Below are 26,630 nucleotides of genomic sequence, written 5' to 3'. Positions count from 1 at the left end.
CGCGGTGCACTGTTTTTGTAATTAATTTCCCGCGAGACCATTATTACGACACGACGAGACGGCGATAACAAAACGTTTCGTTCTCACCACACTGCTGCTGCTACGACAACGACGAAAATCCCGAGTACCCACATAAAACCCTATTGCTACCTACCTGAATAGTGTGTTTAAAATAAATTTCTCATTTGCCAAAATAATAGTCATATTATTATTGTGTGTGTGTGTGTGTGTGTCATACAACAATATAGAGGTGGATAGGTGCAGTAGTCATATTATTTAATAGTTATATTATTTAATTATTATGACCATATCAAATATTCAAATGATTGTAATATAATAGTATAATATTATATTAATATTATTATAAATTGACTAGTATATACGTAATAATGCATTGGTATCGGGTCCTGAGCACTTAGGCCCCGAGTAAGTCTGCTGCCCCGGACACTTAAAAATAAAATATTGTGTACTATTACATTCTCCTAATCTACACGCGCGCACGTGCAAAGCGGTTCTCGACGATAATAATAAATTTTATATAATATTGTTATTATTATTATTATTATTACGAGATTTTAAGGTATAGCGAGCTGGTTCACGGACAACATTATAGTTTCCGAATGGCTTGCCCCACAGCACCCCGGCCACATAATCTCCCCTCCTTACGGCGGCGTATAAGTCGTTTCCCTCGCGCCCCCTCGACCCGGACGCCCGGCCGACTATAAAGTTGGTAAACGCGTCCGCTTTTACGGCGGTAAAACTTCGTTAATTACCATAACCCATTAATCATTGAGGGCAATCAATTAGTTAGGCGCAGTCCTTGATTCGCAAGTTAAATGACGTCAGACGGTTTTTCGTTCTGTTTATTTTCCCTCGTCGTCACGCCGTTGACGGACGATCGTGTGATCGGCGTCGGGTAGTCGGTGGCGGAGGAGGTATAGAAAATACCTTAATGCCTCCATAATATTATTCGTCCCACCCATATCGCTCAACGCCTACCACGATGTGTATGTATGTGTGTAAAAGCAGAGTGAATAATATATATAGTAGATACACGATATTTGCAATAAAATATCGATCAGCTGACCGTGTTCGGTATACTTTGTAAAATTAAAATTCTATCGACCCTCCCTACACGGCCATATTATAGCAATAATGCATAATGAAATTTTTCAAGTTTATTATATTAGAATATAGTTTAATTATATTTCTAAAACTCCGTCTTGTAGCAAACAAAAACAATAAATAAACTAAATTGATTCGAGTAAATAAAGCTTTCTTAGAAATTAAAAACAAACACTAATTTAAAATATATGCTTTAAGTGATTTTAAAAGAGCTAAATTAAAATGTAAACTTTTAATATGGCTTTTAATTTATAATTTAAAAGCAATATTTTTTATACCCGTTTAGACAATCTTAAGTCTGAGAGTTTAAATTTCATAATGGAACTTATAGTTACTCGGACGGTAATAATATTATACTAAAATAATGGCTGATAAAAATGTAACGCTGACATAACGCCGAATAATATAACAAATACCAGGCATATATTTTAGTAGGTTGTGTAATAATATTGGTTTAAAACATTCAAAATAAATCCTTCCGTTATTATACTTATCAGATTGAAAAAAAAAACATTTAAGCTTTTCATGTAATAAATAATGAATAGATAAATAATTAAGCACATTAATCGCAATATTAATAATTACCCATTTTTTTTTTGTGAAATCAAAAAAAGTTAAAGTGTATAATAAAACTATATAAAGTATATGATATCATAGTACGTACCTAGTTTATTAGCATTTTAATTCAAATTTAACGTCTTTCTAATATTATATTTCCAGAGGAAAATCCGGTACTAGAAAGGTATTTTATATCCTTAACACTACATAATACTATTAGTTTATGCGTGTCAGTCCGTAGCTTGGCTACTTTTCTAAATAATACAACACGTCTAAACTATATTGACACAGCCGGTATATATGTAAATCGACTAAATTTAGACGACATTGACACATCAGCACAAAAATACCGTCCGAACACTTGTCCCGAGTATAATATTATAATATTTTTTTAGCCATATCGCTCGACTACTCTTTTATAATATATAATAATATGTGAGCCACTCTCTGATCCGTCTGGCGTCGCATTCGTTAATAATATATTTTAAATATTTTTATGTTGTCCAATACCTATATATTATAATATGCTAATTGTTATGGTACAACTAGGGGAAGCAGTAAAGAGTCTTTAGCACCCCTTGTTTTTTTAGACCTAACTAATATTGTTTTAGAGAAATACTATAAATTGTATGTTTTAAAATTATAATATATTTATCGAAAACAATTAAAACTATTTTGGTCATAATAATATTAATTCGTTTTAAATCATTAAGATACTCATTACGGATTGCTTATATAAGCTATTTTTAGCCAATGGGTCACACCAAAAAGCACTACCGTAGGTATATGGTCGTATAGATGTGCGCTGGGGCAGACTTACTGCTGACGTACCTTACTGCAGGTTGATGAGTTTTATACTAACGTTTTAAAAAGAGTATTATAATATATAATATTTTGTTTTTACCGTTAATATGAAATATGTGAAAAATTGTATAATTATTAATTTATAAAAAGTTTTCAAGTCTGGATTATTGTAGGTTTGTAACTTGTAAGTTCTGTGAGACATTTACATTTATAGCACCCCACGTTTTAGAGGTCGAGTTGCGCCTATCAATATGCTGCAGCTTAATATTATTGTTACCTATATAAGTGATGGCCACAACGTAATAAATTGTTAAGTTATTTTTGATAATAAATCGTTCGATTAATATCTTTTCAATATCGTAAATTACACGATATCATATCATCATAAATTAATACCAATAACTTGCAATGTGTATTGAAAACAACGACGAAAAAAAAGGCCATATTTCATGATATTTCTTATAATAATATCTATATTAATAATAATATACTCAGTATGAAAGCTTTTAAGCGATATCTCGGTCGGTATCATAATTTTTAGTCCCTGAAATATTTTTTTGATTCGTTTCAAGTAGCCCTAATTGTATTGTTCCCAAATCAAAAGCGCGATTCATTCATCTCTAACTGTCATATATTATATTTGTTAATTCACGATATATCTGTGCTATCAAACTTATATAACTTTCGATAATACATCGAATTCGATATATTATGACCTCATCGTCATCTGATTGTCACGATATTATCGATATCTTTGGCCACCACTAGTATCATTATTAATATTTAATAATTATTACGGTGTGTGGGTGATGGATACCAGCTCGTGTTTGTTCCGTTTTCGTGTGTCATTTTCGGCCCGTTGAGTACACAATAATATAATATTATAATAATATTTTTTTTTTTTTTTTATTCATGGTACAGCATCAACTACTAGGTTATTAGCTTGCAACAAAATTGGTAGTTAGTACATAATAGAGTATAGTTTTACAATAAATTCTTAAATTAAATTATACATGTTAATTTGTTTTAAAAATATGATTATTTTGTTGGTGTTGTCATGTGTAGGGCTGAGGGCTTCAAAGAGGTTGTCGGGCATTTTTAGATTTTTTCTGGTATCTATATGGATGCGGCAGTGGATGAGGAGGTGTTTGACTGTGAGAAGTTCTCCACAGGTTAGGCACATTGCTGGTTCTTCTCTGCGCATAAGATGACCATGGGACATCTTTGAGTGACCTATACGTAATCTATTGATAACTACTTCATCTTTACGATTTGATGTATGGGGTTTAGGCCAGTATTCGGTAGTATTTTTTATTTCTCTCAGTTTGTTATTGGGTGTACGACGCCATTCAGATTCCCATAGATTGGTACAATAGGTGTTGACATTTCTATGGATGTCGATGAGTGAGGAGTACGTGCGTATTTCAGTCAGAGGGTTATTTACTGCTTCACGAGCTGCTTTGTCAGCTTTCTCGTTGCCATCAATTCCGCTGTGGCCAGGTGTCCATATGAACCGTATGTTTTTGTTGGCATTTTCAATGATGTTGCTTATTTTGATTGCTAGGATGCTTGAGTGTAAATTGTATTTCAGATTGTTTAGAGCGCTGAGCGAATCTGTACAAATGTTAATGGTGGAATCGGGTAGTTGAATGGCTAGGTGGACTCCTTCCAGGAGTGCAAAGTATTCCGCCGTATATATACTGTTATGGTCTGGTAATTTTATAATAATATTAATAATATTAATAATATGCTACGCGCGCATTTCAGGGTCATCCGAATTTCGCGTTACGAAATCAGTGGCGGGGAGATTACAAACAATATAAGTTATAACCACGGTACCGGTAATCCCCGCCTAAAGTTTATTAACGCCAAATTCGGATCGACCAGTATAATATTATTATTTAATAGTGCTGCAGTACTTATAACGTATAGGTAGGCGTATACCTACCTATATATATTATATCCATCGTTCGATGTTATGTTATGTATTTAATATTATATAATACGGTCTGGTATTAGTAGTATTACTATATTGTTATATTATAATCCAAGTCTTCTGGACCGAAAACCGAGATGCACAAACGACGTATACCGTTTTCAATGCGGTCAGCTCGATAAGATTAATTAAATATAATATAACGAACGTATAGTAGCACTGTAGCAGTATCTAATAATATTGATTAAAATATATACATAAGTATATAGCCTACTGTAGGGGTAGTACGAGGCTTTTATACTCGTATGTACTTATATTATTATCTAAATCAACTATATATTATAATAACATATAACTTATTACTAATAATAATAACTATGGCACACTGACCCGACAGAAATGTTAGACACTGCAGTCTCCACGTGTTATATAGGTGTTTACTATTTATGTCTTGCCTCTTGCTCAGTGCAGGTTAGGGCCAACAGAGCAAAGGTGTGCAGGCCGCGGTCTTCAGAACCGGATGATGATGATTGATGGCGGTTGTGCAGGCCATTTTTTAAGGATGTTTTTTGTGTCCAACTAGAATAAATAGAAAATTGTAGTACCTGACTAATAAGTTATAACTATAATATATTAATTTAACTATTATTTCTTAGATTCATCTTCTTCTTTTTAAAAAAATATATACTTATTTATCATTCTGATAAACAATAAAAGTAAAATATATTTATTCGGTTAGTATATTATATAAATAGTATCTGAAGGTGTGATGGTATGGCGTGTGGCCCTTTCAATTTCGTGTAGAAATAGTTATTTCTATCATGGGCAGTGTCGGTCTGGACTCTAGATAATAATGGGCCCCTACAACAATAATGTTCAATGGGCCCCTTTTAAAAAAAAAAATGTTTACTAGATAATTTTGTTTTCCATGTATACAATAAAATTAATATCTTACAATAACTTAAGTCTAATCTCATAAACACGGTATTCATTTTATTATTAGATAGAATTTTATTGGGTTAGATATAATTAGATTAATATAAATAAAATAATGTATAGTTACAGCCTTTATAAAATATAATTTTAAATACAGTTTGACAATATTTTTTTAGTAAAAAATATATACTTTGTGATGGTTAAATAGAAACAAAATTAAAATAAATATATTAGGTACCTACTATAGCAGGTACTTACCTATACATTAAGTTGGTTGATTGGAAAGTCAGGAGCTTTAATTTGATATACGAATATGTATAATGAAGATATTCTAGTGTAGTTATTTTTAATGTACTATATAACGAATAGCATTTCTTTTACCATGGTCTAAAAAAAAATGTTTAAAAAATTATCAAAATTTTTTTTTTTGGATTTTAAAAATTCGAAAATATTCATTTTGTTATATAGGACCACTACTTTTGTAATGAAATTAACGTGTCGCTGGGAATAAGTAACACTTTTTTAATTAATTAATTAATTAAACAATTTGTTACAAAGATTATCTCACCATGGGTCTATACAATTTTTTTTCTTTCCTTTTGGTTAGGCCCCCCAATAAATAAAAATACCCAAAGGCCCACGGTGATTACCGAGTAGCCGAGTTGGCCAGCTTGACACTGATCATGGGTATATGAATTAAACTGTTTGGGGAGTACCTAGAGAGGTTACTGAGTTAAGAAAATAGGTTCTTTCTACAAGTGAAACTTATTTTTAAGGGTGGACGAGTGGACACGCAGTGATTATTCACTAAAAAATGGCCTTCTGAGTCTAGCTTTATTAGGATTTTGAAGAAGAAAAATTCGATACCTGTCGATAAGGAAGGCTGGTTACGTCCGAGTCCGATACGGGTGTATCGCTGATATGCTGAGGACCGTGTAACTTCTTGAACGCTCAAAATTGACCCTTATACCGATACACTCCAATATTTCTTCCTTCATCCTTGAAAATCTCGATGATCAAGACAAAATTATTTAAATCCATTTATAGCTGGTAAGCGTAGTCCGGAGTAAATTATGGGGGGGGGGGGGGGTCAGTCTGTGGTAAAACTAAAAATCTATAAAGGAAAAAAAATATGACACCGTATACTGCCCAGTCAGTTAAATATCTATCTAACGGATGAGTCGACACCCCCCCCCCCCCCAGATTACGCCTACGCGTAGCAAAAGTCGCGACATTATATTATGGCGAAAAAAACCAAAAATCCAACTTTGTAAAATAACGTTCTTGTTATCAATATCATATACTCCGACAGTCTGACACGACGTCACACGCGCCGCGGCCGGGCGCCAACCTGCAAACTTGGAGGTATATACCACGATACGGCACCTCAACCACGGTACAGCCACCAGCAACCGCTGTCGCGTACACTCGGGCGCACGCACACACAGACACACACGAGTGTATAAATAATATAGTGCGCGCGCCCACTGCTGCTGCTGCTGCTGCTGCTGCTGCAGATTCGCAATAAAATCGGCGGCTGATACGGTTGAATGCAATCAAAGGCCAAAAGGTATTACGTGCCAACATGTTTAATGGCCAGCGTTGGTCTCCGCCGCGGTATAGTCGGAAGTAAACAAGATAATAATTTTCCCGGCCATAAATCGTTAAATACAAAATGGCCGCCTCCGGGGTTTTGCCACCACCGCAAAGAGCCGCGCGGCAGACTTACGTTGGAAAACGCAATTACGATTCGTCGAGCATCGCGATCCGTGACCGCACCCGCGTCCGTATCCTCCCCCCCCCCACCACCGACCATGGCCGACAATATATTTTATGGAACAGTATAATAGTATATCAGTTACGCCGTAGACCATTGAAATATTAAATATTGTACTAGAATATACACACAGTTAGGTGTACCTACTATACAAACCTATACCTACTATAACGCGCGTTCGAAAAAACGAAATAAACGTCGACGGTTATCGACAAAATTTAAAAATAATAAATATTAATTAACCTAAAACACCTGTAGGTTCGAGCTGCAGGTAATGTGTAGGTACGCGTAATGAGTAATGATGACTAATGACATAATATTATTATAGGTATTATTGTATAATCGAATGTTATATCGTTGTATAAACATATTTTTATATAAAATCCAACGCGGTCATATTATATAATAATTTAATAATATTATAATATTGCCGGCGAACATTTTAGATTCTGAGTGGAACGATGAATGTATTGATTTTACAATGATGTGTGTTCTTTTATTTTTTTTTTAATAAAATTGTATTTGTTGGGTAAAAAAGCGTGAAAATTTAATGTAAGGCTCCTGATATATTGTTACAATAGCAGTTTAAAACATATTAAAAATACATAGGCACAGTTTTTATTTATAAGCATTTAAAGTTCGAATTTCGACAAAATTTAATAATTATTTTGTAGTTAAAAATGTATAAAATGTTCAACATTCATAGCTAAGGATTGAAAATTTAACAAGGTTCCGCGTAAATAGGTTATGTATAAATTACTTTATTCACAATAATATCATAAAATATACTTAGTAATATCATACGCTGTCTGACCGTCTTCCCTCAGAATCGTTTTTCTTATACAATGATATTATATCATTGAATTCAAATTTAACACCATCCATTACAGTGACCCACTTGTAACCTACTCTACAGCAGAGCGACATCCACTTACCCACCTTTTATATATATATTTATTTATGTATTTATAATAATTAACCCGCCAAATGCGCCCTATGCATTGGGGACCACACTGCCAACTTTAAGGGATGTCCAGTATACAAGGCAGCTTCTCAAAAACCTGCACCAAAAATTCCACCAACTAAGCGCCCTGAATTCAAAGCTCACTCCACAACAAAATCTTACGTAGAAAAGACCAAACATGCGGAAGCCACAAAAATTCAATTATCACACACGGAGAATAATATCGCCGAAGCTATATCAACTTTTATTTCAAACATAAACTCATTAATTGGTCCCCTTATCTCCCTCCTCACGTCAGTCCTAAACGCACTTAAAGCTAATAGCAGTATTCCATAATCTTATATCTTCCTTTGTTATAAATATGTTACTTATACATTTTAAAATTGTTAAAATACTTGTAAAAACACCCAGTGTGTTGAAACATTTTAAGTTATAATAAATGAAAAAAAAAAAAAATAATAATAATTAAACGGACAGAGTCCTAATAGGTAAAAGATAATATAATAGGTCAGGTACACAAAGAAAAATATACAAAAATTATTATGAACAATAGTTATAAGACTATCAAGATAATTAATAAAATACAATAAAATAAGTTAGTGTAAGACAATATAAAAATAAACTCAACTAGTTAAAATCAAAAGAATAACTATAACCTGCAATCATTAATAGATTAGCAGGACAATGTAACATATAGTTTTTGTCAGAATGAACAAGATAAAAAAGCTATGGTTTTCTGGTGTTAAAGGTATTAAGTTTAAAGTAATTAAATTAAGTAAATCAGGACAGTCAATCAAGCCAGAAATCAATTTATAGAGAAATTTCGAGAGCAACTGTAATACGCGTCTTGTTTTAAGCGGAATAAGATTTAAATAATTTAAAATATTATCATATGAACCATGCGGTGACCTATATAAATTGCATTTAAAATACATAAATCGCAAAAAATTTATCTATTTAAAGATATAATATGTACATGTATTTCAAATATTTTATAGGCATTAAATAAAATTAACACATAGGCGTAATAACAACAAAACGTTGTGTAAGGTATAAAATATCATTAGTGATTATCTACGTTGGTTTTCAAGAAGTTTTTCTTGCAAAAAATAGGAAACATTGATTTTTGTATAACCTTATAAATAAGTAATAACTTATAATTTTATTATAATAAACAAATAGATTATTTATTACAAAATTAAGTATCACAAAACAATAATTGTTACAGTCTGATTTTTAGAAATAATCTTTAACAAGTTATAGTTTGATATGAATAATTTTAACAAATTTTTCCATTCGTTAATTTTTACTTCTTCCACAACACAAATAGTTAGTTGGTAAAATAGAATAAAAATTTTTGAGATTAATTTAAAAAAATGCATAATCGTGTTATTTAAGTACCAATACAAATTAAGAACAAATTAAAAAAAAAAAAATCTAAACAATTTTTTGGTAAAAAATAAAAATACATACAAAAAAGTTTTTCACTTAATATTAAAATTAATGTTTTTCCGTGATTTTATTATTAACCTATTAAACACCACATTTTCTTATCTGACACCATATTATTTTAAGTTGTAAACTGAAACTACAATTTAAGCAAATATTTTTTTAGTATGAACCTGCAGTTTGTTAAACATTTTAATTTTTATTAGGTATTATACTTGAAATATATGTTTTAAAACTCAAGATATAAAAATATAATATTGATTTAACAATTAATATAAACAAAATAATATTAGGATTTCAAGTTTAGTTGCAAGATTTTGTCATTTTATAGCATGTTATATTGTATTCAAAGATATTTGCTTGAATTTAAGTATAGGGGTATAAGAATAAATAAGTTTCTTAGTAATTTCATCATTAAAAAATAAAAACTATATTTTTGTTAACTGAAAAGTGTCTATGAAGCAAATTGAAGATAAGAAATTAGAATATTTCTACCATTATAATATGATTATAAGTGTAAGTGAGTGGGAATTTATTTTGAATAACATACACATTAAATAATTAATACTGAAGTTCTTGAGTTTGGATAACATAATAGTTAAATATTTACTATAAGTTTTTTCTTTCGTGGTTAATTTTAAATGAATTATTTTTAAAAGCAAAATTTAAAAGAACCTAAAATAATAATAAAAAAAAAACTAACAAAGTACATAGGTTACTAATATTATGTTTTATGAGGTATTTCAATTACGTTTATTAGTAATACTAATTTTATTACCTATTTAAAATATATTAGGTTTAATAAATACAACCATACAACATATAATACATATGTGATGGATTAAAATAATTATAGAAAATAAATCAATACAGTTAATAAGCTTTACATTAAACAAGTGCAGTATACAATTTACAATTAATATTTAAAGTATATACAGCAAATGTAACATACGTATAACATACTAACTATACTCAATTGAGTAATAATAAAATATTTTAACCATTATTTTCAATTTAAAATCCTAAAAGGTTTAATATTTCTCAAATTGTTTAAGTATAATTCGTAGTTATATAAAATGTAGAGCCACTTTTTACAGTAAACATGTACAGAGTAAAAAGTTATTTTTTTGGGTACGCCACTGATTGGGTAGAAGTTTATGATAAAATCTAATCAGTAATCACTTAAAAATAATTAAGAATTAGCAGCATCAATAACACTTTGAAGATCTGAAGGGTGGTTTGTATCTTGTGTTTGGACATTTGACATTTCTGCATCGTATCATGACACAATGGGCATTGATCCTAAGCAAATAAATTAATTAAAATTACTTATAAATAAAATAAATGTTTATACAACTTTTCATTAATTAAACAATTGCTATAAGAATCAATTTTGTAGTGGAGGCTAGACCATTATATTAAAGATTCTTGTGAAGTGCTTGAGTAAAAATATTAATGTACTTCTTAAATAATCCAATACATTTGAACACTTTCACAAAGTTTCTGTACTTAAAATCAAATATTTCTATTGTCTGTTAGGACCCAATTTTATTTATTAAACCACATAAGGTTTTTTTAGTGTTTGAAGACTTCTTACAGGCTGCATTGAACTACGATTTTTTTGTTTTCTTTTCAAATAATGGTATAATATAATTTGTAAAAAAGGTTAAAATTGTATTATTCTTGAAAACTTTTTAGATTATAATGAGATTAAAATATTGAAAACCGGAGTTCAATGTAATTTGTAGAATATTTCCCTCTATTAGTTATAATTGATCAAATTTGGATTATTCTACAGAACATGATCATTATTCCCGTAAAGTAGGGATGGCCAATCTTTTTTCATATTGTTTCAAATAAAAAAAAATTTTGAAAATCTGCAATAAAAAATCAACATGGCGATCATAACATGATTAATTTTATTTTGACACAATAATTATTGTATAATACAATATTTACGATTTTTTATAATTTATTTAATATAGAAAAACATAATTTTAGAAAAACTTAAAAATTATATTTTATTTTATTTGACGATAGTGACCTAGTGTGCCATTCAATAACATCAAATGTGCCGCAAAATGCACGCGTGACACAGATTGGCCACCTCTATCGTATAGCGTATTTTAGAGGACAAAATTACATTGGCCCAGGGCGCCTTAATGTACCAACCTAATGATCCAAGATTAACTTATTTTAGTTTTAGTATAAAAGTATTAAATAATTATTCACCTGAACATAGAGCCATTTACGCAGACATACACTGTGGAAATAATGATTGCATTTAGTAATTTTTGCTGATTCCATATTTTGATAACATATGGCACAGACATCATCTAATTTAGACAGTTGAACGCTAGTTGCTTCTGGTAAGGATTCAATGTTTTTTACAGCTGTACGGCGTTTAATAAATACTCTCCATCTATCCCAAACATCAAACCATATGTTGAAAAATGCATATATACATATCATGAATGCACAGACTGCACCACCAGACAAAAAAACGATAATACAAGCACCATTTAGAAAAAGAAATATGCTAAGACAGAATTCCACCTAAAAGAAAAAATGTAACCATAATATTATAAAATAAATGTTAAGGATTTCTATAATTACCGTATTGCCAAATAATTTGATACAGTACACATAATCATCTAATTTTTTCCAAAAAGTTGTGCGATAAGCATCAATTAAGACAATGAATACATAGCTAATGAACACTTTTATAATAATTTCAATATTAAAAAACTAAACTGCCAGTACCCATTTTATAACTGGATGGTGAGACAACAAGTAAGTCAACATAGTGATTGGATATACTATGATAAATCCACACACTATAAAAGCTCTTATGTGTCTAAAAAAACAAATCAAATTAATTTAAAAACATTTTTGATAATGATTAATATATTACCTATTGAGGGAAGAAGTACTCAAAGACATTGTTAATATTGGATTAACCACATCATATATATATAATGCAGTAGGACAGCACAAAGTAAACAAACATTACGATTGAGTCTTATAAACCGCTTTTCTGGATCTAAACCTGTTAGTCCACTCTGCAAAGCTAGTATATAGAAGAGTATTGCAGGCAATTTTCCAATGATTTTGTCATCTACATCATCAGTTAACAGCACCAAAATAAATGATATGTTAAAAACATCAGGAAATTGAAATAAATGTCCAGCATCTTACCCATTTGAAGAATGCTCCTATATAATGACAAAAGTATGATACAAAATTTGTCATTCCTAAAACCGCTGTAAATGTGTCGCATCCTTTAATTAACACATTTTTCACAACTCCAAACAAAGTTTCATTTTTTATTTCAATATCAGTTATCAAGTATAAAATTTGTTCTAGTAATCGTAATACCCAAAACATCAGTAGAACACTTGATATGTTGAGACGATTCCATTCCACTTCCAAAACCTCAACCACATTCACAACCAAGTGTAACAAATTGTTTATTCTATAATTACTAAAACAAATTACATAATATCAAATAATACTATAATATGTATACAATATTTCTACATAATTTACATAAACAAATTGAGATTATACTTAGCTGGTGCATATAAATAATCATAATATGAATAGCTAGTAATATTAATAATGATATATAAAATGTCCTTACTTGATTGTCACTCGTATGCGGCTATATTTATTACGAATTAAATTTTTAATTGTAAATAGATTTAACCATAATGTTTTTAGCATGATAAACAATGGCAATAATGTTGATAAAACCGTTACTGTATTTTTGAATCCATGCATCCATGTACCGGGTAAAAATGCAATGGTTAAAGTAGGAATAATAAAGTTAAATCTGAAGGCCTGAAATATTTAATACATTTTTTTTTATTTAGATGAAAGTTAATTAGATTGTAAAGGTATTTTTAATAAATTGTAAAACTATAGTTGAAAATAAATAAATATTATTAAATTATTATTATTATCATCATCAATTTACCTTATGAATTGATTGATTTGTAGTAAAGTCTTGTAAAAAGTTAAATACTAATGCTAGACAACACTGTAGGATTAAATTGCGGAATAAAAGGTATAGGAAATGTATGACTTGTAATTCTGTAAAAACATTTGAAAGTTCCTCTGCATTCCATGATATTGTATCTTTATGAGACTGGTTAGTTTCAAAGTTTTCATATTTTCCATACACAATTTTCAGTGTTTGTATATTTGCCGAATAAGAAAGAAGTACAATATAGACAGAAACTAGATGAAAGTACACCATATATAAGTATCTGGCAGGTAGAACAAATAAACATGACAATGAACAAAATGCTAGAAAAATGAAAAATAAATATTAATTAACTGATAATTTTGAAAATGTATTTAACTTACTCAAACAGGATACAATTATTTTGATGAAGGATATAAATATGGCTTTGTAATATTCTGTCGACTCCTCGATCTCAATTTGACTGAGTGTGCTATTATCAAAGTCATTATTTACAAGATAATATACTGTATCAGCCAAATTTGGAAACTCGAAACTAGTTATGAAGAATTTGTCCATAAGGAATAAGATTGGAATCCTTGACAAATTATGGAGACTCATGATAGCCATAGTTTTGAATATTTTCGTTATTGTTATTAAATAAATAAATAAATAAATATTTAGTCTCTAAATATAACAAATCCTGAAAACAATTAAAACAGTTATGAACATATTGGTCATATCAAATCAGACATAATAGTATGTAAATTAATACTTGGATGGCACTGAGAACAAAATATCAACAACCACAGATACAGTCGTAAAGCCAAGAATGAGACGATATGATTAAAACCACCGTCTAAGATTATCTTAGCCCGTGATTAAAACCTTAGACTAACGACTATATACAGAAAATTTCAGTTATTGTGATACATTTGATTATGTGATAATGTGGCCCCGATGTCACCACTGAGCATACGCAAAACGACTGCACATGCACAAAACATTACCGCAATTATGTTACCTTGTCTACTTATAATTTATCTATCTTTTTTATTCCTGAAGCATGCGCAATAAATTCATCGAGACCGAACAGCCTATAACCAAATCGTCTTCAAGCGCGGACTACTCGTGTTATAGCTCTATCCAGTATGTATTATCTTAGGTTTATAGGCTTATGCCTAGATATTATACAATGAACATAATTCTTATCAAACGTTCCCGAATTTTCTATCTCACTCACAAACATTTTTTTACTCTATGAAATTATTATAATATAATATATATATAAATAGTTATTATTAATAACTCATGGAAGATAGACATTTTATAATGCAGTCCTTGCTCCTTATTCGGGAACGTTACCCACTATGTTATTCATACACGAATGTCCTATTCATTGTATATTATCTATGTCTACAGGTCTATATACTAAAAACCCATGGGGTGGTGGATGTTGCGGTATATGTCCCGGCAATACCATTGTTACCATTAGCGTAGATTATATAAAACCAGATGGTGAACCATGGACGGATCCGGGGGGGGGGGACTAGGTGCCCAGACCACCCCCCCCCCGACATATTTTGTTATAAATATAAACATTATATATTAAATAACAAATAAATAAAATCTAAACTTCTTTTCACATTGTCGCTTTATATATTAAATAGTCAATAATTTTTTATCACATTGATTACCTATACCTACTATTATGACAACATTTTTAAATTAAGAATAAAGTATAATATTTTGTTGTAAAAAAATTGTTGCCCCCCCCCCCCCCCCCCCCAGATCATTGCTATGGACCCGTGCCTGTGGTGAACTTCCTCCTATTCAAGCCATGTAATTCTCAAAAATGTAAACAAATAAAATCTATCTCAAATTAGTATCACCGCTAATAGAAGAATATATTTTTTATGAGAAATTATTGATTATTAACTATGAATCACTGATATTTAGCACTCGTGCAAAATTCCTAACCATTGTCATACTATTTGATACAGTAATTATAGTAAAGGTGTTGTATAATAGTTTATTTCTTACATGTGATCCTACAGCATTGAGGTAGGGTTTAGTCATATTACAAAAACGATAGAGATTGATATTTTTGAGGGTATGACCAAATATCGATTTGATAATAGGTGTAGTTTGTTTATAATAAGTCAATGACTCATACCTACCTTTAATGCAGTAAGACGACCACATATAACGAGGAATAAATTATTATACAATACATTTACCATAAATGATTGTATCAATTTATGACAAAGGTTAGAAATTTGACGTGAGTGCTAAATATCAGTGATAATAAATGATAATTAATTGCTTATATATAGGTACTTTTTTCTCTATTAGTGGTGATTCTAATTTGGTTCACTTAAATTTTTGAGAATTAAAATGACTTGAATAGGAATTGCATCATCTGGTTTTATATACCTAACAGCTGTGCTGTTAAAATGCTTATGGGTTTTCGTAAAAAAACTAATTTTACTTACTGTGACTCATACCTGTGTCAGCAATCCACTGCTGGGTGACTAAGTTGAACGTGAATTGATTTTTACTTGAGGTGATTGACTTGCCAAACACGTATTACAGACACAAAGTTGTCGGCTTCAAACAATTTTACATACAAAAAACTACAGGCGACAGGCGCTATTAAAAAATGTTGGTTAGGTTAGTCTTCAGTTCAGTTACTGTTTTATGTTTTTATGTTTTTAAACTGTGCTGTTAATATTATGCTTATGGGTTTTCGTAAAATACTAATTTTACTTACTATGACTTATCGCCGTGTCCACAATCCACTGCTAGGTGACTAAGTTGAAAGTGAATTGATTTTCACTTGAGTTGACTAAATTGCCAGACACTTATTATAGATACACAGTTTTTGACTTTAAATAATTTTACAAACGAAAAAGCATGATATACATCAGGCAATATAAAAAAAGTTAGGTTAGGTTAGTTATCAGTTCAGTAACTGTTAGTCATAGATAATATATAATAGATAGGCTATCAGCCTTCTCCGTGCGTTCCCAAATGATAAGCTATGGGGTACTAAATTTTTTATCCCATGAGCAAATCATTTTTTCTTTTTTATTTAAATTTAAAATAAAATTAATATTTTAGCCGGTAGGTGCTTTTATTATTGGTAAATGGTAATTAATTAATTAAATACGATAAGTCCATAATATAGTGTAATATTAAATGTAATAAAATATAAATCAATACAAAATTAATTATAATAATGATTATTATTTGTATTTAGGTAACAAGTGATTTGGTTATAATATACCGTGGTAACAATAGTCAATCATATATATATACATGTATAAAATAAATTAATACATGCAAATGGAATATCTAATTTCTACTTCAGTCTACAATTACTAATTAGTATGTATAATAAATCGTTTACATTTTACAATAATATATAATATTTTTAATTTTACATCACTCAATTCAATATTGGTAGAACATATCAATAAATTTGTCAATCTATTCTGTACTTTTTGTATATTAAAAGTGTAAGATCATGGTCCAAATAGTATTTATATTCATGGTCTATATTAATACATTGTTATTTATTTGATAACAATTGTTGGTAGATAGTTATAAGTCGAAATGGTTACCCGTTGGTTGCTACTGGTAACAATGGTATAGATGGGGCATATACCGAAACTTCGGGAACGCTGCCCCATGGGTGTTTAGTATAGGGATGGCCTATCCATTATATATTATCTATGCTGTTAGTGATGTGAACAATCGAGAAAAAAATCGAAATACTCGATTGTTTCGATTACTATAAAACCATAGTCCTTAGATTATACCATTGATTATAAATACTATAGATTGCTCACTAGCCGGTTTTACGGTGTCACGAAATATTTACTCCCGGTAGATGGCGAGGTGACGTGACTACTAGCGATTACAACGTTACCCGACATTACTAACCACAAGCCCGCAACCATTAACACGGCCGCCCGGTTTAGTCAGATCGGATAACGTTGTAATCGCTAGTATTCACGTCGTCTCGCCATCTACCGGGAGTAAATATTTCGTACCACCGAAAAACCGGTCAGTGAGCAATCTATAGTATTCATAATCTATGTTATACCACTATGTAGAGATCACTCACAGGCAACATATGATGTTTATGAACAATTTTTTAAACCTGAAAAAACTAAAACTAAAAAAAAAACATTCAAATTTTAATAATTAATATACTAGCTGTTTCTAGGACATTAATGCCATCAAAAGTAAGAAAAATGTGTGGGTTGCACTGATCGTGGTGTTCTACACTTCTGCGCATGTGCGAGGTGCACACAAGTTTATGAATTGTTAAAATCAAAAATACTATACAGTTTAAATACATAATTGTCGTATCATATTATGATTCATAAATATTTCTTACAAGTTTTAAACGAATTATGAACAAACTTGTATTAAATATAACGAGTAACCATGATATAACCAGAGCCCTAACACTGATAAGAATAAATACATATAGCATAGGCCTGGACCACGATTTAAGATAGTACGGTTGCACAACGACCCATTAGAAAAATGTTATCACACGGCATACGGTTCGAATCGAAAAGTCACGTGATCTACGAGGGCCCCCACATACAGCACTCATATCGGTTCAAATTATAGTGCCGAGGGTCCGATTTAAATCCAATTCCGTCTTATCATAGCTCGTTGGGCTTCTATACTATCTTAAATCGTAGCCCGAACGAAAATCGTGCGGCCATCTACCTAACGCGCAATCAGTGTGACCAGTCTATAAAACTAAACTTATATTTTAATAGCGAGACGCCAGTTCACAACAAATGAAAAGACGCTTATCAAACGAATAATGATAACTGATAAGAATTGTGCGCGTTAGGAAGATGGCCGCCGTCTAGTCACGATTTTGTTTACATCTAGATCGTCCTTTCTGATTCTAACTATTCTGTGATATAACTAACCAGGTATGTCAGCAGCTTATCACAAAAAAACGAGCTGTTTTCGCGGTTTGTGAAATTTTGTTGTATATTCCTTGGAAAAGAAAACATATTTTATCGTTTTTTCCAATGACCGCTAGTAAAAGTACGCGACGGATAACCTGCTGACATACTTTTAGTTATATCATGCTAGTAAAGTTCTGAATTTCCATTTCAACGTTTTACTTATATTGACTTATTATGATAATATATCACTGTAATGTAATTTGTCATTACCGCAACACCCAACCCCGCTGGTCTGAAATGTATGAGTAAGATCTATGATAAAAGTAAATCGAGTGATTTTTCTCGATCTTGGTATGAACACAAAATATAATAAATTGAAAAACAGTCGAATGAAAAAATAATCCGCAGTAAGTGCTTCTCTCGAAAATTGAAATCAAATCTACTGACGACTAAAATATAAATCAATTTAATGAACATTAGCAGGCCCGCTCAAGGGGTAGGCGACATAGGCCCATGCCTAGGGCGGCACTTAAGCTGCACATTAGTAAGAGGGCGGCATTTTTAAAATACTGATAATATTCTATTGTTAAGGGCGGCAAAATTTGATTTTGCCTAGTTCACTATTTTCCATTGAGCCGGTCCTGAACATTAGTCATCAACTATCCTATGCGATAAGTTGTTTCGCACATCTCGCTCATACTCTTAATATATTTGTAGTCGAATAAACCTTCATCAAAAACATTTAATCAAGTACTGTATAACCCGAGTAATCTTTAAATGGTAATTGATTGATATATTTTAAGAATGCAATACAGCATATTATAATTAATATTTTTTAGATTCGGAGCGGAGTTTTACAATGGCGTAAATTATTTTTATTTTTTTATCCTGTATACAAAATTTCTACCAGAAGGTAGTACTAGAAGTGCTTCGATTTTATCATATAGTACCTTATCTTTTAGCAAATGGGATCAAGATGGTACTTTAAACAGGTAATTTTTCAATTTTCTCAATTGATATTTAATGCCATGAGGAAAAACTACCGACAAATTACGAAAAACCGCTAAAAATGGGATTTTAATTTCTAACGCTTTGTTTATCATCATAGCAACAAATAAAAAATAATACTAATATACCATATACCTACTATTAATTCAACTTACAGGCTGTAATAAATAATAACAATATAAAAATCTTGACTGACAAACCGTCTCCGCTCAGAATCGTTTTTCTTATACAGCGATATTATATCATTGAATTCAAGTTTAATACAATCCATTATACATTGGCCCAATTATAACCTACTGTACAGCAGAGCGACATCCTCTTTGACCCACTTTTTAATGTTGTTATTTTAAAAATATTGAGTTTATTTCCTTTTATAGTAAAGTATAATAAAGAGAATATAAATAATAAAATACACGAATAGAATGACTAAAAATAATAATAAAAAAAGCGGGTAAGTTGAAGTCGCTTTGCTATACAGTAAGTTACAAGTGGGTCACTGTAATGGATAGTATTAAATTTAAATTCAATGATAAAAATTCATTGTACTTATACGAAAAATGATTCTGAGCGAAGGCTGTCTGTCAACCTATAATACTATCAAGTATATTTGATGATATCATTGTAATTAAAGTAATTTATTTTACTACTAGGTAGGCATATATAAGTACAACATTATTAGGTTAAATTCATTTTTACCAAAATAATTACATTTGTAAATATCATTGTCGTGTATAAAATATATAATATTATACTTTAAAAGTTTCATACACCCACGAATAGTATTTTTAAATTACAACAAAATATAACGAAAATCGTTATTCTTGGTTTTAATATGTAATTTCGTCCAAACTTTAACTTATAATGTCTGTACAAAATAACAGTTTTTATATTTTTCCAGATTTTTTGGTTAGATTATGAACTGTTTGTGAGAATCCTTGTTTTAAATTATTAATCCTTAGCTATTAAAATTGAACATTTTATAAATTTCAACTAAAGGTACTAAATAATTTGTAAATTTTCAATTTGATAAATTTTGTCAAATTTGAACTTTAAACTATACATTTGTATAGCTAAGGACTGAAAATGTAAAAAAATATTCACATATTATGCAGAGTAAAATAAATTTAAAAGTAAATTCATGATTTCCCAAAGACCATTTTAAAACTCAATTTAGTATTAATAAATGTGAATATATTTGAAATGTGTAAAATTTTGATATGTAAGGATCAATATTCACTAATAAAATGATACATTATTGTTGTAATTTAGTAAATATTATTATATTAAAATGATTGAGCCATTATGTATGGTAAACTAAATTTAAAAGCAAATTCATTATTCGTTAATATCCAATATAGGTAGGTATTTTAAAGAAATGTAGAGTTTATGAAAGTCAGCAGTTTTAAATGCCCAATAAAAACATACTTCATACCTAATTTAAACTTAGTGAACTTTGTTCGTACAAGAGGTGCAATCGAATAATAACTTATATGTATATTTACTATTTTGCTATATATACTATATAGACTAATGTTTAAACAAATTACTTAATAAATAGGTATTTTAAAGTATTCATATGCTCAAAATTGTTAAAAATAGTTGGTTTTGTGCAAATAACCTTGTAAAATAAACTACAGTCTACAAGTCTTTAAAAACTTATATCGATATAGGTACCAACTAGTTGTTTAAAACACTCAAAATTCTTTTATTTGCAACAAGTTATATACTCTCAATACAATATGATTATGACTGTCATTTTAGACTTACAGAATTTTGGTCCATGCCAAAGGTTTAAATGAGTTCAATCGTCCTCTACATTGTATTGATTTCTATATTTATTACACTATTAAATGCGACCAATGTTTAAACAAATTAGTAGAAAATAATTATAAGGCATTCATAAGCCCTCAAAATAGTTGCTTTTGTATGAATAACTTTGTAAAATATTACTGCATCAAAGTTTAAAAGACAAAAAGTTATAAATTCTATAAGTTTATTAACACAAACCAACAAAAAACCATACATGCAAATATTTATTAAGTAAATTATTGAATTCTATGAAATGATTACTCATGAGTCAAAATAATGTTAGATACATTTAGCAAAATAGCAAATCTAAATATAAGTATCTAAAATATTTTGATTTGTTCCACTTTTCGTTACAATATCAATATGGAGAACATGATTTAATAAAAAAAATTATGTCACATTTAAAAATTTAGGAAATTAAGAATACACATCAAGATACACATAGAATTGTGATGAAAAAGCTAATTTGAAATTTGAAATTCTATTTAGGTACAAATGAACAATGACTTTTAGATAAACTGAAGAATAATTTTATTGAGAATAATGACAACTATGGAATTTAAAAATGTCTAATTCAAAATTATTCAACGTGTCTAAATGTCAATAATTTTTAAAATGTTTTAATTCTTCATAAATGATTACTCATGAGTCACGAATCAGGAATAAAAGTAAATATATTAGCAAATCTAGATATTTAGGTGCTGAAATAGTGAATTGTTCTACTTTACATTAAAGTAAAAATATATCATCAGACATCACAATGACACAATATGAATAATATGGAGAATATAATTAAATAAAAAAAATAATGTCACGTTTGAAATCTTAGGAACAATGACTTTTAGAGAAATAAAAAATTGCTTTCAATTTTCATAATAATTTACCATACATAATAATAAACTTTTTTCGTAAACTGTTAGAAAAAAATAGACCATATTTAATAACAGTTATAATTTAAATCAATGGGCTGAATAAAAATTAAATCAACAATGAATACACATTGAATTATTGATGAAAAAGCTATTTTGAAATTTGAAATCCTAGATAGGTACAATTGAACAAATGAACAACAACTTTTAGAGAAATTGAAGAATATTTGAGAATAATGACAACTATGAAATTTAAAAAATATCTTATTCAAAATGGTTCATCTTGTCTATATTTCAAGAACTTTAAAAATGTTTTAATTCTTTAGAAATTATTACTCATGAGTCAGGAATTAAAGTAAAATTATGGTAAATACTTTAGAGAATCTAGAATCTAGATACCTACTTGTAAATAAATAAAATTACACATTGAATTTTGATGAAAATGCTAATTTCAAATTTGAAATCTTAGATAGGTAAAAAATGTACAATGACTTGCAATTGAAGAATACGAATCGTCTCCAATAAAATTAATAAGTAGGTAATAAATAATAATAATAATATATTAATATAAGTATGTATAATAATTAATAAGTAGATCTTAGTGGCCATTAAAAATCTCACAAGGTATAATCTACATTTCAAGAATTTAAGAAAAATGTTAATACTTTAGATTTGAATTTTACATTTCATAAGATTAATAGTTGAAGTTATAGAATTATTGGTCTCATAACCTCCAATGAATATTAGGGTTAAATCAATCTCTTATCTAGTGGTATGAAAATGTATATTGTATAATGTAAAGGTAATCAATAAATGTATTAACAATACCTACCACTCAGAATATAAAACTGGATTAAGCATTCTATATTTAGATACTAACTACCGATATAGTTAAATATGATTATTGTTTTCAGTGGCATATTTTATTATTTAGCATCTTTTTCGGCCAGAACGTAAAAGATTTATAGTAGCTACTGTAAGAATTACAGGTCATGAATGAAATAAATTTTTCACTCAGAAAAAAAACAAAAATACAATAATAGGTACATACTATTAAGTCTTCGATATGTATTATGCGTTAGTACATTGTTATACTATCATAATTAAATATGACATTGAAGGCATTAACAAATTGATAAATAATTTAACCATACATAACATTCTCAAATTTTAAATAATAATTGTAATGAATATAAATATAATTTTTCTATGAGATATAAAGTACCTTTTAAGTCTTAGGCCCGATTTCACCAACACAGTTAATCACGGTTAACGCTTAATCGGCTGATAACAGATATTTAACCAGCCAAATTCGGCCGATTAGTGCAAATAGTTAAATATACCAAATTATGTATCAAAATTACATCTTCTGATATCAGTTTAAAACGAATGCAAACATTTCCAAACGATAAGAACTAGTTAACAAAAATTCAAACGCACTAACTACCATGACTTATAAAAACAACTTAATTGAAATAATGAATTAGATATTATGTATTTTAATATAATTTAACTTTTAAGCACGGTCTTAGATTATAAGCTATTAAGTTTTAACTGTCATATAAAAATTATGAAGTATGAAGTGACAAGCGTTATCAATTATCAGGTTATCAACAAATAACCACATGTTATGAATATAGATAATATATAATGGATAGGCCATCCCTATACTAAACACCCTTGGGGCAGCGTTCCCGAAGTTTCGGTATATGCCCCATCTATACCATTGTTACCAGTAGTAACCAACGGGTAACCATTTCGACTTATCACTATCTACCAACAATTGTTATCAAATAAATAACAATGTATTAAACATTTATCGTTTTCGTTTACCGTTTGACTTTAAATTTAAAAATTTTAAAAATGATCTTACACTTTTAATATACAAAAAGGAAAGAATAGATTGACAAATTTATTGATATGTTCTACCAATATTGAATTGAGTGATGTAAAATTAAAAATATTATATATTATTGTAAAATGTAAACGATTTATTATACATACTAATTAGTAATTGTAGACTGAAGTATAAATTAGAAATTCCATTTGCATGTATTAATTTATTTTATACATGTATATATATATGATTGACTATTGTTACCACGGTATATTATAACCAAATCACTTGTTACCTAAATACAAATAATAATCATTATTATAATTAATTTTGTATTGATTTATATTTTCTTACATTTAATATTACACTATATTATGGACTTATCGTTTTAATTAATTAATTACCATTTACCAATAATAAAAGCACCTACCGGCTAAAATAATAATTTTATTTTAAATTTAAATAAAAAAGTAAAAATGATTTGCTCATGGGATAAAAAATGTATTACCCCATTACCCCATAGCTTATCATTTGGGAACGCACGGAGAAGGCTGATGGCCTATCCATTATATACTATTATCTATGGTTATGAAACATTTCGGTAAACATCACGTATGTGTTCGGCTGGGAGTGGTGATAAGATATTAAGGTCCAATTCGCGTGACCTTTGTACTTATTAGTTATTATCGATTATGATCGTTACAATTTATGGGTATTGTTAAATTGAGATATAATTTCGTTTTGACTTCTGGTTTTTACTGTTGGGTTTATTAAATTTCCCAGTAGCAGTAAATATAACGAATATTTAGGCATTAATAAGTCGCAAACGGATTACTCAAATTAAATTCTGTAAACGTTAAAATTATTTTTTTCAGTATGTTTATAGAATTTCGTTATCGAAAATAGGTATTGCCATTTGAAAATAGAAAGTTGATAGTGTTTTATCAAATAAGGGAGGAAGTTAAATTTATCAAAATTGTAACACAGTGTAAAATAGTAAAACATAGAAAGTTTAAAAAAAAATTATTTATAAAATTCCTTGTACTTCCCGAGATATTAACTGGTTCACGATAAAAAAAATCACCCTGTGTAAGTAAAAATCTTACTTTATAAATATAGTGGACTACTCCCTTTGTGACTTGCCTTACGACACAGTTTAGTTATTTTTTTGTAATTTAAAAATATTATTCGTGGGTATATGAGACTTTTAGATTATAACATTATATTTTTTACACTCAATGACATTTTCAAATGTAATTTTTTGTCAAAAACGAATTTAACTTATTGTAGTAGATACTAATGCCTAATACCATTGGGTTTAAATGCTAGTAGTTATAATCAATGCTAATACTAAAATGAATTACTTTAAGCACAATTATATCTTAAAATATACCTACCTACTAAGTAATATTTTAGACTGACAGACCTTCGCTCACAATCGTTGTTCGTATACAATGTTTTTATATCATTGAATTCAAATTTAACCCCATCTATTACAGTAACCGACACCCACTTAGCGACACCCACTTACCCGCTTTAAAATTATTATTTTTAGTCATTCTATTCGTGTTATTTTAAACGTTTGGTGCAACAAATATTATAAGTTTGGTTTGTCTTGTTGACTAGTGATTACTGAAAAGAGTGAGTGATTTTACTTAGTCATATGCGACTGTGTGAGTCGTGAGACGTAAGCGCAAATGCAAAATCGTACACTACCTACAATTAATACAGAGACATTATAATACTGAATCATTCGATTGTTAAACTTCTCGATTATGGAAATGATTAGACCATATAGCGCTGGCCTTCGTGGCCCGTCCATCATACCCATTATTGTAATAATTGGTGTTCAACATTGTACCGGCACGCTGGCCACACTTGTATAAAATGGTAATCACTATCGAAACACTGTAATTTGACTCATGACGGCCAGCGCTCATTTTGCGTGTCAGCGACTATATTATAGGCATATAATAATATAATGTATAGACCGCGCATTAGTGAAATATATTGAAGGCATGTAATACGAAAATTACGTATTCATGATGTTTTTGTTTTTAACTATGCACTTGCGCGTCCCTGTAGGGTCACGGGGGACGATCGCCCCCCCCCCTCCGAACGTCGTGTTTTTACTATAATAAATAATATATTTCATAATATGTATTTGTTAATTGTTAAAAGCGGTATTCAAAACTAACATTTTTTCTTCCCCTCCCCATGGAAGTGACCTGAAGACACCCCTGCGAGCGCAGAAGTGTCGAACAACACGGTCAGCGCTACCCACGTTCACCACGGAAACTACCACTATGCTCCGTCTATGAGTATAAGGTCCGTGGTTTTAATTTTTAACAACATCAACGTGTGACTAACAGGCATGTCTTATTATTTAATTCTTACGACGACAATACGATATTGTCTCCGAAATCGGTACTCACTCTTAGCGTTTTGCTGACGGAGCTAGTAATAATATAAGCCAAAAGGTGTATCGAATGTATCGAACGACACAAACAGTCACCCCGATTCGTTTATGGGTCAGAACGGATATAGTTTTCCGGGGAACGACGTGCCCGTTTGCAGCGAGTGTGTGTGTGTGCATGTCGATTTCCAGAGGTAACAGAATTGTATTGAGATTGTTTTTATTGTTG

The 26,630-nt window shown here is 29.8% G+C and overlaps 1 protein-coding gene and 1 pseudogene across 3 annotated transcripts in view; one reads left to right on the top strand and one right to left on the bottom strand.

The window, feature by feature from the left end:
• Nucleotides 1-26,630, top strand: part of LOC132951769 (octopamine receptor Oamb) — a 156,350-nt gene that overhangs the window by 30,016 nt on the left and 99,704 nt on the right. The gene's annotated exons all lie outside the window — the stretch shown is intronic.
• LOC132952376 (protein TRC8 homolog) lies at nt 10,427-14,229 on the bottom strand (annotated as a pseudogene).

The sequence above is a fragment of the Metopolophium dirhodum genome, chromosome 9, assembly GCF_019925205.1.
Source record: "Metopolophium dirhodum isolate CAU chromosome 9, ASM1992520v1, whole genome shotgun sequence".
Classification (NCBI taxonomy): domain Eukaryota; kingdom Metazoa; phylum Arthropoda; class Insecta; order Hemiptera; family Aphididae; genus Metopolophium; species Metopolophium dirhodum.
This window is presented reverse-complemented; position numbering and strand designations above follow the sequence as displayed.